Raw genomic sequence first — 17,089 nt, 5'->3', positions numbered from 1 at the left:
ACTAGTTATTAAAATTCTTCTAAAAGCTCAATAGAAATAATATTGAATGCAATTGACTTTCCTAACAAAAACGTTAACCTTAGCTCTGAGATGGTATGTTTTTTCACCTTTTGTGCACAGACATTTTGATACCATGTGATATCAAGAAAGGTGCCATTATAGGTCTCTCACTAAATGAAATCTTCATGCCTTGAGGCTCAAATCATATAATATTTTCTCCCTTTTGGTTCTAACATTTAATATCCTTCCAGCCTACAGGAGGTCATGGAATTCTATACAGTAATTTGAGCACCACCTAGCGGGCATTATGGCTACATTCCTGAGTTGAAGGAAACTAACAATGTCAGACATAATCTGCCCTTGTGCATTTTCTATATCTGGACTTCATGTTTATTTCCATTTCTAACCTTTATTAATTTACAACCTTTTCTTGCTTGACCACTTCACCACTTTATTTTTCATCACCTCTGGTTCCCTAAGCTATTATGGATTTGAATAGTATGTTCCAGTTTAATTAAAGAGAGATGCTAATAACGAATGTTTTAAACAATTAACAAAACTGTTTTTATTAGTACCAAATCAAGAGTAATTCACAATCAAGTAATGTCCTTTAAAATAAACAAGAACTTGTCAGCTCCTAATTTGAATTCTTAAATTAAAGACGTATTATGGGCTTAACATATGATAGTTCTTTCACAACATTATGGAATTGTTAATGGCAGAAAGCTTGAAAGTCATCTGGTTCTCTACCATATTATGGGAATCCCCTTCAACTTCTAAATAGTCAACCAGTCTCTGCTTACCACTTCCTGGGAGAGAGAACTAGTGTGCCTGAAATTGAGGAAAAGCTTAAATCCTAACCTTTGCACTTGGAGTTACTAGCTTGTGACCCTGGATGAATAACGAAACCTCTGAAACCAGTTTTCTCATGTATAGTATGGGTTGGGGTTTGGGAGGAAAAGTAAGGACTCCAATCCACATGACTGTTATAAGAATTAAATGAGAAAATGTATTGCCCTTCATAAGGCAGTCTATTTTGCTTTGAGATAATTTTGATAGAAACTTCCATTTGCCTCCCTGTGTTTTCTACCCGGTGACCCTGTTTTTATCTGAATTTTTCTTTCCCAGACAGTTTTCCAAGTGTATAAAGACAGTTCTCCAAGTATATAAAATTTTTCTTTCCCAGAGTTTTCCAAGTTTCCAAGTGTATATATAGACCATAAGCCTCCAACCACTTACCTTCACACTTTCTGATCCTGCTGCTTAACTTAAATTTTCCATTCTCCTGCCATTCTCTCGACCATTCTTATAGTAATGTCTCCCAAACTTTTTCATACGGTAACACTCATAGAAAATGATAAAACTTTTACAGTATTGGGCTAAATAGATGAGGCTGCTCAAAAACAACAGGTTGTATGCAGTGCCTCAGAAGGCTCCCAGTGGGACTGAGCCCACTTGCCCACTGCTGTAACCTGCTTATCAGTGCACCGCTTAGTGGCTGTCCTCTCTTTCATGTCTTACATACCTACTCCCTGATCATGCTTCCTAGGATTATCTCCCAAATAAATTACACCCAAATTCGTATCACACTGTAGTAGATAATAAATACAAAAAACTGGCAAAATGGTAATACATGCAATATCCAAGCAAAGTGAACCTTTATGCATCAAGCTCAACTCCAAAGCACATATCAGCTAACTAATCAAACCACGTCTTGATTAACTGATCAAAGTAATTGCTTAAATTCTATAGTTCACTTTGCATGCAGAGGCACTGCACTAGTTTTAAGAATATTTTCAGATTTACATCAAGGCATTTGTCTTTCATTTAGCACTGTGAACGTCCAAACTGGAACCAATCAGAAATTAAAAATAAAGCTTTGAACAGGCAAGTAAAGAAGTTGTGACAACACTTCTACATACAGGCATACCTTGGAGATATGGCGGGTTTGGTTCCAGACCACCACAATAAAGCGAATATCACAATAAAGCAAGTTTCATTAATTTTTTGCTTTCCCAGGGCATATGAAAGTTATATTTACACTATGTTGCAGTCTATTAAGTGTGCAATAGCATTGTGTCTTAAAAAAAAAGTACATAACTTAATTAAAAAATTCTTTATTGCTAAAAAAATGCTAACCATAATCTGAGCCTTCAACAAGTCGTAATCTTTTTGCTGGTGGAGGGTCTTGCCTTGATGTTGATGGCTGCTGACTGATCAGGATGGTGGTTGCTGAAGGCTGGGGTGGCTGTGGCAATTTCTTAAAATAAGACAACAGTGAAATTTGCTGCATTGATTGACTCTTCCTTTCACGAAAGATTTCTCTGTAGCATGCGATGATGTTTGATAGCATTTTATCTACAGTAGAGCTTCTTTCAAAATTGGAGTCAATCCTCTCAAACCCTGCCACTGCTTTATCAACTAAGTTTATATAATATTCTAAACCCTTTGATGTTCACAGCGTCTTCACTAGGAGTAGTTTCCATCTCAAGAAACCATTCTTTGCTCATCCATAAGAAGCAACTCCTCATCCATTAAAGTTTTATCATGAGATGGTAGCAACTCAGTCACATCTTTGGGTTCCACTTCTAATTTTAGTCTCTTGCTATTTCCACCATATCTGCAGTTACTTCCTCCACTAAAGTCTTGAACCACTCAAAGTCATCCATGATGGTTGGAATCAACTTCTTCCAAACTCCTATTACTGTTGATATTTTGACCTCCTCCTGTGAATCATGAATGTCCTCAATGGCATCGAGAATGGTGAATCCTTTCCCAAAAGTTTTCAATTTACTTTGCCCAGATCCATCAGAGGAGTCACTGTGTATGGCAGCTATGGCTTACGAAATGTATTTCTTAAATAATAAGACTTGAAAGTCAAAATTACTCCTTGATCCACGGGCTACAGAATGGATGTTGTTTTAGCAGGCGTGAAAACAACATTAATCTCCTTGTACATCTCCATCAGAACTCTTGGGTGCATTGTCAATAAGCAGTAATATTTTGAAAGGAATCTTTTTTTCTCGGCAGTAGTTCTCAACAGTAGGCTTAAAATATTCAGTAAACCAGGTTACAAACAGAAGTGCTGTCATCCAGGCTTTGTTTTTCCATTTATAGTGTACAGGCAGAGTAGATTTAGCAAATTCTCAAGGGCTGTTAAGATCTTCAAAATGGTAAATGAGCATTGGCTTCAACTTAAAGTTACCAGCTGTATTAGCCCCTAACAAGAGAGTCAGCCCGTCCTTTGAAGCTTTGAACCCAAAGATTGACGTTTTCTCTCTAGCTATGAAAACCCTAGACGGTATCTTCTTCCAATATAAAACTGTTTTGTCTACACTAAAAATCTATTGTTCAGTGTAGCCACCTTCATCAATTATCTTAGCTAGATTTTCTGAATAACTTGCTGCAGCTTCTACATCAGCACTTGCTGCTTCACCTTGCACTTTTGCTACAGAGATGGCATCTTTCCTTAAACCTCATGAATCAACCTCTGCTAACTTCAGACTTTTCTTTTGCAGCTTCCTCACCTCTCTCAGCCTTTGTAGAATTGAAGAGAGTCAGAGCATTGCTCTGGATTAGGTTTTGGCTTAAGGAAATGTTGTAGCTGGTTTGATCTTCTATCCAGACCACTAAAACATTCTCCATCTCAGCAATAAGACTGTTTTGCTTTCTTATCATTCATGTGTTCACTGGAGTAGCACTTTTAATTTCTTTCAAGAACTTTTCCTTTGCATTCACAACTTGGCTAACTGTTTGGTGCAAGAGGCCTAGCTTTTGACCTGTCTCAGCTCTCTATATGCCTTCTTCACTACCCTTAATCATTTTAGCTTTCGATTTAAAGTGAGAAACGTGCAAATTTTCCTTTCACTTGAACACTTAGAGGCCATTGTAGGTTATTAATTGGCCTAATTTCAATATTGTTGTGTCTCAGGGAATAGGGAGAGGTAGAGAGTCAGGGGAAGGGCAGGTCAGTGGAGCAGTCAGAACACACACGTTTATCAATTAAGTTTACCGTCTTATATGGGTGTAGTTTGTGGCACCCCAAAACAATTACAATAATAACATCAAAGATCACTGATCACATATCACCATAATAGATATAATAATAATGAAAAAGTTTGAAAAATTGTGAGAATTACCAAAATGTGACACAGAGACATGACGTGAGCACATGCTGTTAGAAAAATGGTGCCAATTGACTTGCTAGAGTCAAGGTTGCCACAAACTTTCAATTTGTAAAAAATGCAATATCTGTGAAGTGCAATAAAGCGAAGCGTGATAAAGCAAGGTATGCCTATATACACCCAAATGAATCAGAAGATAGGGACAGGCAACCAGATAATTCAACAACAATAAATTATTCCTTCCACCCCCAGCAATTCATGAAGAACTTATTTAGGATGAATTCTCACATGGCTAAATAACAAAGCTGCACTAGTTTTAAGAGCATTTTCAGACTTACATCAAGGCATTTGTCTTTTATTTAGCACTGTGAATGTCCAAATTGGAACCAACCAGAAATTAAAAATAAAGCTTTGAACAAGCAAGTAAAGAAGTTGTGACAACATTTCTACATACAGGCATACCTTGGAGATATGGCAGGTTCAGTTCCAGACCACCACAATAAAGCAAGTATCACAATAAAGCAAGCCTCATGAAGTTTTTGCTTTCCCAGTGCATATGAAAGTTACATTTACACTGTTGTAGTCTATTAAGTGTGCAATAGCATTGTGTCTAAAAAAAAATGCACATACCTTAATTAAAAAATTCTTTATTGCTAAAAAATGCTGACCATTTTTTTTTATGTTTTATATTTAACTAACCCCAGACTTGGTCTTAAGTAAATGGTCACTTTAGTCAGTGCCATAAGCAGCTGTTGTGCCAAAAACTGTCAAGCTGATTATTTGATTAGATAAAGCTGAAAACATTGATATTTTTAGAACTGACATTATTTACACTTTAATAAAATGGTTTCTTCACTCTTGACTCTGTAGGTTTTCAGGGTTTGTTCTAGGAGATGGAATTTGCACCAAAGATGCAAATGAAGAGCAACAGTCCTGAGCACACAGTCAAGTTTTTGTGTTGAGCTGGTTAACTTATGCGCCTGCATGAAACTGCTGTTGTCTTTCATGCAGCCTTAATCTCTTAGTTTATTTATACTGATCTACATTGCAGCTACTTGATATTTAAAGTAAAATGGAAATTCTGCCTCATTCTACTCAAGAAAATGCAGATTGCAAAATTTCCTTTTGTTTCTGGATGTACTGAGCCTGGAAGTTAGTAAGTTTTCTGACTTCTTTTTTCCATCCTTCTTTTCTAATAGTTAAAAAATCAAATTATCTGACTTCATTCTCCTTTTAGAGGTGTGGGCAAGAAACCCATTTCCTGTTACTGATGACCTGACCCTATTCTGACAGCACATTAAAGAAGAGTTGGATGACATACTGGCAGGAGAAAGTCAATTGGAAAAAACTACACTCATATTTGGAAAATGAGTCAGTGTCCAGGAACCAACTGCACTGAACACACAAAATTTGCTCCAAATGACCATATTGAAAATGCTTCAAGAGAAGCTGCATAATGAACATATCTAGTGTAGCCAGGTGGGGATTTTTCTTTATAAAGAATTTTACTTAGTTACAATGACATCAATATCTGAAGGTTCTTTAAAATAAATTATTGATTTTTTTTAAAACTAAAATACATAAATTAAATTACTAAGTGTATTCATAACTTTTCCCTAGAGTTGTCAAAGTCTGCATGTTTGTTCTGCTAATGATATCATCAAGAAAATGAAAAGACAACCCCAGAAAATGAGAGGAAATATTTGGAAATCATATATCTGATAAGGGTCTGGTATCCTGAATATATAAAGAACTCTTATAACTCTACTATCAATGACCGCCCTGACAGGGAACACAACAGAGAGTCCTGGATGGAGCAGGAGAAAGGTGGGGTGCAGAACTCAAATTCTAGTAAAAAGACAAGACTTAATGGTCTGACTGAGACTGGAGGAACCCCAGAAAGCATGGCCCCCGGACTCTCCATCAACCCAAAACTAAAACAATTCCTGAGGCCAACCTTTCAGACAAAGATTGGATGGGACTGTGGAACGTAAAATGATACTCGTGAAGACTGTGCTTCTTAGCTCAAGTAGATACATGAGGCTAAATGGGTAGCTTCTGTCCGGAGGTGAGATGAGAAGAAGGCGGAGAGGGTTAGGAGCTAGTCGAGTGGATGGGGGAAATCAGGGGTGGAAAGGAGGATTGTGCTGTCACAGTATAGGGAGAGCAACTGGGGTCACATAACAGCGTACGTATAAATTTTTATATGAGAGACTGACTTGAATTGCAAACTTCCACTTGAACTACAACAATAAAAAAAAGAAACTCTAAAAAAAAAAAAAAAAAACTCTTACAACTCACAACAAAAAAATCGAACAACCCAATTAAAGAATGGACCAAACCCCCAGAAAAACCAAACCTGTTACCATTGAGTTGATTCTGACTCATGGTGACCCCATGAGTCACAGAGTAGAACTGTTTCACAGGGTTTTCTTGGTTGTAATCTTTACCAAAGCAAATTACCAGGTCTTTCTTCCCCGGTGTCACTGGGTGAATTTGAACCACCAACTTTTAGTAGTTGAGCACAAATCATTTGCGCCACCCAGGGACCTAAAAAAAAAAAATGGACAAAGAACTTAGACATTTGTCCAAAAAAGATATATAAATGGCCAATAAGCACATGAAAAGATAATCAACATCCTTAGTCATTAGAGAAAAGCGAATCAAAACCACAGTGAGATATCACTTCACACTCACTAGGATGGCTATTATCAGAAAACAGGAAATAACAAGTGTTAGCAAGGATGTGGAGAAATTGAAATACTTGTATATTGCTGGTGTGGATGTAAAATTGTGCAATTGCTATGGAAAACAATTTGACAGTTCCTCTAAAAGTTAAACATAGAGTCACCATATGACCCAGCAATTCCACTCCTAGGTATATACCCAAAAGAATTGAAAACATACGTTCATACAAAAACTTGTACACAAATATTCATAGAAGCATTGTTTATAACAGCCCCAAAGTGAACACAACCCAAATTTCCACTAAGTGATGAATGGATAAATAAAATGTGATATATCCATGTAGTGGAATATTATTCAACAATAAAAAAGAATGTAGTAGTAACATGCTACAACATGAATGAAACTTGAAAACATTATGCTAAGTAAAAGACACAAAGTGCCTCATATTGTATGGTTCCATTTATATAAAATGTCCAAAATAAGCAAATCCATAGACACAGAAAGTAGATTGATGGTCGCCAGGGGATGGAAGGAGGGGGGAATGAGAAGTACAGGGTTTCTTTTTGGTGTGAAAAAAAATATTTTGGAATTAGAGATTGGTGACGGTTATACAACATTGTGAACATACTAAAAGCCACTGAATGGTACACTTTAAAATGGTTTAAACGCTGAATATTATGTTACATGAATTTTATCTCAAAAATATATTTTTAAAAAAGAGATTCAGGAAATCAAGATTTCTCCTCTTCAAACTGATTACTGAAGTCAGATTATCTTATAATAATAATAAAAAATAAAAGGTGAGAGGAGAATGGAAGAAGTTAGCACATGATGACCTTGAAAATGCTGTATTTGCCCATGTGGTTTAGTAAACAGGCCAACTCAGGTCTTCACCAGAGAGAATCACTTCCCTGTGGTCACCCAGGTCAAAGGAAGAGCCAGCATTATTAAGATTCTAGTCATTATTGTTACTGACAATGCCAGTCATGAGCATTTTGAAGCACTATACAGCACACAAACTGATGTCACATGCATTAATCATGTGGCTCTCCTAGCAATCCCATTAAGTAGGTGGTGTATGCATTCAACAATAAAATTATTCCTATTTTACAGAAGAGACCAGAGTCCAAGTCTCTGTACAGACAGCTCAGTTTTCTCTTCTCCACCAATTTCTCAGTCTCAATCCTTAAACTGAATTTTTGGAAGATTGTGACGGCTTTAAAAAGCCTACATTCCCCCACTCCAAATTAATACCAGAGGGACTGCAATTGTTTCTTCAATGATAAAATTATGAGGCCAGCTATGCCATTATTTTCTCCAAAATAACAGACTGAGTATTTAAGATGATGACAGGTGCTCCGTAACCAATGAAAAGTGGGGGGGAAAAATCAGTGTGATAAATCAGGGGACCAAAATAAATACACATCACTCCCCTGATCACAACCCGTTACTAGGCCAGCAAAATAGCATAAAAAGGAAACCAAAGTCTTAGGCATCATGATACTTTTGTACTAAGGAGGTCTTTAGTCATCACACCACACAACACTTTGAGAAGCACTAAAATACCTCCATAGCAACTGTCACTAAGGACATCACCAGGATGCTGAAAACTGCAAAAGAGGAAAAAAGATCCATAAACTGGGAACAAACAAGATTGTTTCCGCAGTAGAGTCAAGCACACTGTTCACTCTTAGACATCATAAATATTTAACCATCCGCGGTAGGCTGTAACCAGCTATTTCAGCTAGCCAAGCCCATTCTCCTGATCTGTAATCTTCCAAGAAAAGAAATTGGCCTAAGAGCTCAAAACACAAATGCATGAATTCATAAATGCATGCACCAGGCAGGCGACAGCATGCTCTAGTCTAATAGATGGGTCATAAATCAGGAAAAGAGGGAATAAATCCCACCCAGTCATTTATTAACTATCAAACCTATTATGGGCCAGATAGGTATTGTCAAGGCACAAAAGCAAATTAGCAATAGATTCTGCCCTTGGAATGTTCAGTGTTGTAGGAAGAGATGAAACATAAATCGCTATAAAATAAGCTAGAATGTGATAGATGCCAAAAGAGAAATAAGATTGTTGCTATTAGGCTTTAGAATATTATTAGAGGGAAAGATTATTTTCTGCTAAAGAGATTAGGGAAGCTTCTTGTAAGAAATGACATCTAAATGAACCTTGAAGAACTTGTAGCATCTGGATGGTAGAATATGGGATTTCCCATTTATGTATATAATATCTACCATTTACTGGTAATCTACCACGTGCCAGCTTTGTACTAGGTATCGTTTGTATACAACTCAGCAAAGTTTTGTTGGCTGGACTCTGGCCCATGTACAGACAGAGGGCATCTAGACCTTTTCTCCCTAGCTGACCCTTCTGCTTCTGCCTCCAAAGTGGCTGATACATACAGAAGCTATAGTTTTGTAAATAGAAGAGGAAGGAGGGTTTTGAGTTTGGAGAGAGTTGTGGAGAAGGGAGAAGGATGGAGCAGATGATATAACATCTGTTACTCTCATGGACCTGGTTGTAATCTCCCTCTAAAAGAGAGGTAGAAGAAAGTTCCAAAACCTTTATATATTGTTTTGTTTTCATGTGAAACTAGGTGAGGAACTAGTCAAAGAACCTCTGCAAGGCCCTGGGCACAAACCCAGCAGATTTGGGGCTGACAGGGCTCAGGGCCAGGAGAGGCCATTCTCCCCTCCTCTCCACAGAACTGGGCCGTATGCAGGCCTCCCAAGGATTGTACCCTTTGGGAACACCCTGAGTCAGGACCTTTGGCACGGGCTGTGTTCTCATGATGGGTAGTGATCTCGGAAAAGCTCAGCTTTGGCAAAGCCTCAGCAAGTGGCCTTGCAAGCAGCAGCTGGATGTGTGGGAGCTGGGGCAGAAGAAAAATAACAGGGCACAAGCCCATGTCAACTGCAGAAGCAAGACTAGTTAGCAAGGCACCCCTTTAGGAACTTCTAGAAATAACTGGAAATGCTTTGGTGGGAGTTAATTTCCTAGAGTCAAGTAAGATGGGGATTCATGCCATAAAAAACTGGAATATAAAAAGAATGTGAGATGTTCTTTTGTGACAACAGACTGAAGATGCCTGGAACACAAATCTGTCAGGCACAGATTTTCCCATTTAATATAACCGAAACCTCTTACACCCTACTTTATTGTCAAGAAAGCTGAGGCTCAGAAGGTTAAATAACTTTCCTGGACAGTAACCCAGCCAGTAACTGAATCAGGGATAAAATCAGATCTGTCTGCCACCAAGGCCGGTGTTCTTTCCACGAAACCACACTGTGGATCTCAGCAGAGGGGAGAGCATGACACTTGCAACGAGTTTGGAAAAAAAGCAAGTAGGTTTGGGGATCAGTTAGGGTCCTGGCAGGAAACATAATTCAACCCAAATTGTTCAAATGAAAAGACTTTTTTAAAAAGGTATTACTCACATATAGGAGGGATCAGTCCTGGAGAAGCCCATTATACTTGGTAAAGTAGGGGGTCAGCAAAAAAGAGGAAGACCTTCAATGTGATGGATTGACACAGTGGCTGCAACAATGGGCTCAAGCATAACAATGATTGTGAGGATGGTGCAGGACCGGGCAGTGTTTCATTCTGTTGCACATAGAGTATCTATGTGTTGGAACCAACTCGATGGCACCTAACAACAACAACAACTCACACAGCTGTGGACAAGACTGAGAGAATCAACAAGGGATACTGAGATACCCAGAGATCAGCAACAGAGTGAAGCCATTTTGTTCCTAGTCAGATGTGGAGCCGTGGAGGATGGCCACCAGTAGGATTTATAGTTGTGGAGGGACACTGCTTCTGCTGGAGATGCAGCTCCAAAGCAGGGAGAGAGGGGGGAAGAATGACCTGACCCTTCCTCTCACCTCCCAGTCACCTGTCGGTACCACCTACTGACTGTACCCAATTGGAAACCAGCTGTCAAGGGAGCTTGGGTGAGGCAGGTAGCAGAGACTGGAGATCCAGAGAGATGGAAGAGAAGGAAGACATTTTCATGAAGAGAAGCGAAGTTGAGGCAGTGCTACTCTTGGCCTGTTTTGCTCTCAGACCCATTCCCTGCCCTATTCCGCCCTGTTCTGTATCGGAGAGAATTACTTTTCCCGTGTTCCTCCCTCCTCCACCCCTCCCACCATCCCCCCACCCCACCCCCAGTGTCTGGGTCAGTTCAGCCAATGGGAGGGCCTGAAAAAAGACTGGAGGGCAGCAGGGGAGAATCCAGGGTATTTCTTCCCCTCTCTCTCCACTTCAGGCAGTATCGCTAGCAGTGACTGTCTCCTCCATGGACGCAGCTCTTGCTACCAGGCCTGCTGCGGTTTCAGCTTCTGCTCGGTGACCATGGCACCTTTTGTCCCTTCAGCTTTAGGACTGGTATCATACTCTGATAATCTTAGGGTTGCCTTATTGTCCCTTTTTGGCTTCTCAGCTCTTTCTTCTCCTATGCAATGATCTCTGTGTTAAATTCTCTCTATTTAAAACATCAAGAACATTTGCTGTCTGGACCCTGACTGATATAGAAAGCTAACATCAGAGAGCCTCAACCTTCCCAAGAAAACATGACAAAAATGAATGTAAAAGTGTCTTACATATCATAGATATACATTTAATTTTAGTTAAATCTGTCACAATTGTGAGCCTGTTCCTTTCTCTCATGGGGACCTGCTGTCCCTCAACCACCAGTGTTTTGACATTTTCTGGCCCCATTTGCCCTTCCCACCTCTGGAGATCACAAACAGCCGTATGAGCAATATTCTATTAGAACTCTTGATTCTCGACATGTCCTTCTGCTGTGGCTGTTTTAATCAATCCCTGTCTTCAAGTAGAACAAATTATCTATTTTCTCTGTTCCTGCTTTTTGTTGCCAAGTTTTACTAGAGAAAGAAACATTACTTGGCCAAAAGTTTCTTTTCCTGGAATGTTCATCTGCTCTGTTAATTCTATCCATAGTGCCCATTTCCAAAAACAATGCCCCTGTATCTTTCTCCCAGAGTTCCTTGACTCCATTAAGGTTCCTATCAACTTAAAATTGATGCAAAGGGAATCCACTAAAAATCAGAGATCAAAGAAAAAATTTATGACAACGTGTTGTAATTTCACACATAGAATTATTAAAAAGTGGAATGGGCCTATAAAACTGAAATAAACTGTTTTAATCGTTTACATAATTACTTATATAATTAATTTATATAATTAAAACCTGACACAGAAAAATCAATAAATTATGAAAGTGATTACTAACAAAATAATTCTCCACATTTTCACTTTAGAATACCAAACTCCCACCATTTAGAATATGATTCAATTCACAAAGTTTCCATTTGCCCACAACTCTTAAGGACCACCCTGCCTTTGAAAATTGAGTTCTGTCTCCAATATATTTCAAGGTACAATTTCAATTGTTTTAATCCATATTAGGGTTTCAGAAAAGATTCAGTGTTTGCTCTACTATATACTTTTGTTCTCAGCTGAGATGCAGGTTACTCTAGTTGTTATATGCAAAGGTGTGATAGATTGCATTATTGGCCCTGATTCTCCCCTGTACTGGCAGTTCCCATGTTATGAATGTCCAACTTACTGACAATGCCACAACTTATACTTGCCCTTTAATGTTATGTAAATTTGCCCTCTCTTTGAAACAACTGAACTCCTTTTCAAAACAAATTCTTCATCACAATCATTACTTGCTGCACGTACAGCTGTTAAATCATTGAAAGGCTTCAAGCCTTTTCTTGCACTAACCCCCCTGCCATTGAGTCAATTCCGATTCATAGCGACCCTATAGAATAGAGTAAAATTGCCCCACAGGGTCTCCAAGGCTGTAAATCTTTACAGAAGCAGACTGTGGAGTGGCTGGTGGGTTTGAACCGCTGACCTTTTGGTTAGCAGCTGAGCACTTTAACCACTGTGCCTCCAAGGCTCCTTCTTGCACTAAAGTAAGGTGAAATAAGAACCATATGCACCTGTTCTGAATTACCTACAAATTGTACTTAAAAACACTGTTAGGAACAGATCTTGTTCATAACCCTGGGACTGTCTATACTGTATTCATGCCCTTTGCCATTGACTTTGGAGTTCCTCCCATGTTGAAGGTTAAGTTCCTTGGGAAACAGACTCTGAGACAAAGATCTATATGCAGTTATTTGTTGAGGCGTGCTCTTGGGAACAACACATTCAAGGAAGTGAAGGAAGCAAGATTGGACAGAGGGAGAACTGAGACTGTAATGCAGTTACAACAGAGGCCTCAGCCAATCCCATGGGGAGCTCTGAAGCTGGGATGCCCTTGTCTGGAATTGAGGCAATGGTGCTGGGGTTTTTTACTCTCACATCTGACCAGTCATCGATGTGGCTGTTCTAGTGGGGGTGCGGGGGAGTGAGAGTGGGAGGCTTACAGTCAAGGGATGGGAGAGGAGGCTAATTGTGAGACATCAGCACCAAGCAATATTCCTAGCAGCTAAGGAATAAGTGCCTTGGTTCTGAAAGGTGGATTATGAGGTGCCTGACAGCACCCATTATGTTCCATTTATGTGGACTACATCTCCTTGCTCCTTGACTTTGGACTCAGCCATGTGACATGCCTTGACCAAGAGGATGAGGCAGCAGTGAATGTGCCAGTTCCAAGCCCAGGCCTTAAGAGTCCTGAAGCGTTTCCATTTACCTCTTATACATGTTCAGACTAGCCTACTGGTCTCAGGATGAAAATAAGAGGCTCATAGAGCAGAGCTGCCCCACCCAGCAAAGCCCAGCTTAGATCAAATGATCCACAGATACTATGCAATAAATGTTTATTTTTGTTTGATGTAGTTTGTTATTAAGAGCTTGGTTGCAACCAAAAGGTTGGCAGTTATAATCCACCAGCCGCTCCTCAGAAACCCGATGGGGGAGTTCTATGCTGTCCTATAGGGTCACTATGAGTCAGAATCGACTCAATGGCAACAGGTTTGGTTTTTGGTTTGGTGGTTTGTTATGTATCAACAGTAAGTTGATACAACAGGTTCTAGAGTCAGATCTGTTCCAATGCCTGGTATTTCTCTGGCTTATGACCTACTTGTGACCTTGAACAATGTAACCAACCTCTTCTTTTGAGCCTCAAGTTTATTCTTGATATGGAAATAATAATATATGTTATTTAATACCTGTTATTAGAAGCACTCAATCAATATCAGTTATAGTCAATACTCATATGCCTTCATTTCTAGGTACAAAAATCATGAGCCTAGATATTTATGGGGGAGGGGAAATACCAAAGTTGGGTCAGTCCTCACTGCTCTCCATTCCCTTCCAAACCAAACCAAACCCACTGCCATCGAGTTGATTCCAATTCATAGGGACACTATAGGACAGAGCAGAACTGCCCCATAGGGTTTCCAAGTCTGTAATCTTTATGGAAGCAGATTGTCACTTCTTTCTCCAGTGGAGTGGCTGGTGGGTTCAAACCGCTCACCTTTCAGTTAGCAGCTAAGTGCTTAACCACTGTGCTACCAGGGCTCTTTTTCCATTCCTTTGTTGTTATTGTTGTTGTTAGGTGCTGTTAAGTTGGTTCCAACTCATAATGACCCTATGTACAACAGAAAGAAACACTGCCCAGTCCTGCACCATTCTCACAATCATTGCTATGTTTGAGCTCATTATTTATTGCAGCCACTGTGTCAATTCATCTTGTTGAGGGTCTTCCTCTTTTTCCCTGACCCTGTATCTTACCAAGTATGATGTCCTTCTTCAGGGACTGGTCCCTGCTGATAACATATCCAAAGTATGTGAGATAAAGTCTCACCATCCTTGCTTCCAAGGAGCACTCTGGCTGTACTTCTTTCAAGACAGACTTGTTAGCTCTTCCGGCAGTCTGGTATATTCAGTATTCTTCACCAACACCATAATTCAAAGGCATCAATTCTTCTTTGTTCTTCCTTATTCATTGTGCAGCTTTCTCATGTATACGAGGTGACTGAAAACATCATGGCTTGGGTCAGGCACACCTTAGTCCTCAAAGTGACATCTTTGCTTTTTAATACTTTAAAGAGGTCTTTTGCAGCAGATTTGCCCAGTGCAATGCGTCATTTGATTTCCTGACTGCTCCTTCCATGGACGTTGATTGTGGATCCAAGTAAAATGAAATCCTTGACAACTTCAATTTTTTTCTTTTATCATGATGTTGCTTATTGGTCCATTTGTGAAGATTTTTGTTTTCTTTATGTTGAGGTGTAATCCATACTGATGGCTGTAGTCTTTGATCTTTATCAGTAAGTGCTTCAAGTCCTCTTCCCTTTCAGCAAGCAAGGTTCTGTCATCTGCATAACGGAGGTTGTTAATGAGTCTTCCTCCAATCCTGATGCCCCATTCTTCTTCATATAGTCGAGTTTCTCAGATTATTTGCTCAACATACAGACTGAATAAATATGGTGAAAGAATACAACCATGATGCACACCTTTCCTGACTTTAAACCATGCAGCATCCCCTTGTTCTGTTCTAAAGACTACCTCTTGATCTATGTATAGGTTCCTCATGAGCACAATCAAGTGTTCTGGAATTCCCGTTCTTTGCAATGTTTTCCATAATTTGTTATAATCCACAAGTTGAATGCCTTTGCATAGTCAATGAAACACAGGTAAACATCTTTCTGGTATTCTCTGCTTTCAGCCAAGATCCACCTTACATCAGCAATGATATCCCTCATTCCATGTCCTCTTCTGAAACCAGCTTGAATTTCTGGCAGTTCCCTGTCAATGTACTGCTGCAACCACTTTTGAATGATCTTCAGCAAAATTTTACTTGTGTATGATAGTAATGACGTTATTCGATAATTTCTGCATTCTGTTGTATCACCTTTCTTTGGAATGGGCACAAATATGGACCTCTTCCAGTCGGTTGGCCAGGTAGCTGTCTTCCAAATTTCTTGATATAGATGAGTGAGCACATCAAGCGCTGCATCTGTTTGCTGAAGCATCTCAATTGGTATTCCTTCAATTCCTGAAGCCTTAGTTTCCACCAATGTGTTCAGTGCAGCTTGGACTTCTTCTTTCAATACTATTGGTTTCATTCTGTTAGGTTCCTCTTACCCTGCATTTTGCCCTCCAAGTGTTTAGGTTTTGCCTAGCAGTGGAGGAGATGGCAAAGTAGAGTCCAGCAGTGTCAATGGTAAATCGGAGTAGTTGCCCTCTCATTCTTGAACTATTGAGCCAAAGACAATATTAGATGGAAGAGGAAAGAAGGAGCGGGGGACAGGTACTCTCTTGTCCTCTCTGATCTTTTCCTGTGGCTTCCAGGCTCTCAGACTTTGCTAGGTTTGCGTAAGATGGTACCCTGATGCATCAGAAATAGCCTACGAAGCCCTCACTGTGCAGCCACTTCAAATATTGTTGTAGGAGGAGAATTTTTGCTCACTGAAATTCTACTGCCAAGTTTTAGCAGAGTGCTTTGCTTTTCTTCTCTTTTAAAGCTGACAAGGAAAAATGAAGTGCAGAAATAGTGTTAACCAAATAAAGAGACACTATGCTTTTTTTTTTTAACCTCATTTGCGTCAGAAAATTCATTCCCAGATGAGCCATAACTAAATGAGACTGCACATAACCCAAGTCTTACAAGAGCAAGTTTCGACTACCGACTTCATATTTATGACCAGTGAGTACATGTCATACTTTGAGAGGGAGTTGAGGCTTTGAAACTCTTCACTCTTCTGCCTCCGAAATCTTAACTGTGTCATGTCATTCTCAATTATTAGGTTATTTCATTTTAAATGTGAGTGAAACTGAGAGTCATTCACTCCATTCCCCAAATTCCTAAAACAGCTACTCTTTGTTTTTGGTGGTGCTGGAAAAAAGAAGAAGAAGGATAGAAAAGAAAAACAGTGCATTCCTGAAACATTATGAAAGACCAACAGAAGAGAGGCAAGTACAGCATACTGGAGAGAATCCAGGGGAAAAACGAAGGCAGGGCTTCTTGAACTTTTGCACTAAGCCTCAACAAAAAAGAATAATAAAAGAAGAACCACTGGGACATATAGAAGTATAAATAATAATGAAAATAGCTAACATCACTGAGAGTTTGCTATTACCAGACACTATTCTAACATTTAACATGTACTCATCATTTAACTCTCATGGTAACCCTATATGGGAGGTATTATGACGTTATTATTCCCATTTTTACGGATGAGAACACTGAGGCACAGAGGTGAAATAACTTGCCCAGGGAGTGTGAAGAGAACAGGATACAAGCGAAAGATTAGTCCGAAGGACTAATGGACCACAGCTA

This window comes from Trichechus manatus, unplaced genomic scaffold, assembly GCF_000243295.1.
Source record: "Trichechus manatus latirostris isolate Lorelei unplaced genomic scaffold, TriManLat1.0 scaffold00172, whole genome shotgun sequence".
Taxonomy (NCBI): Eukaryota; Metazoa; Chordata; class Mammalia; order Sirenia; family Trichechidae; genus Trichechus; species Trichechus manatus.
Note: the sequence above shows the minus strand (reverse complement) of the source record.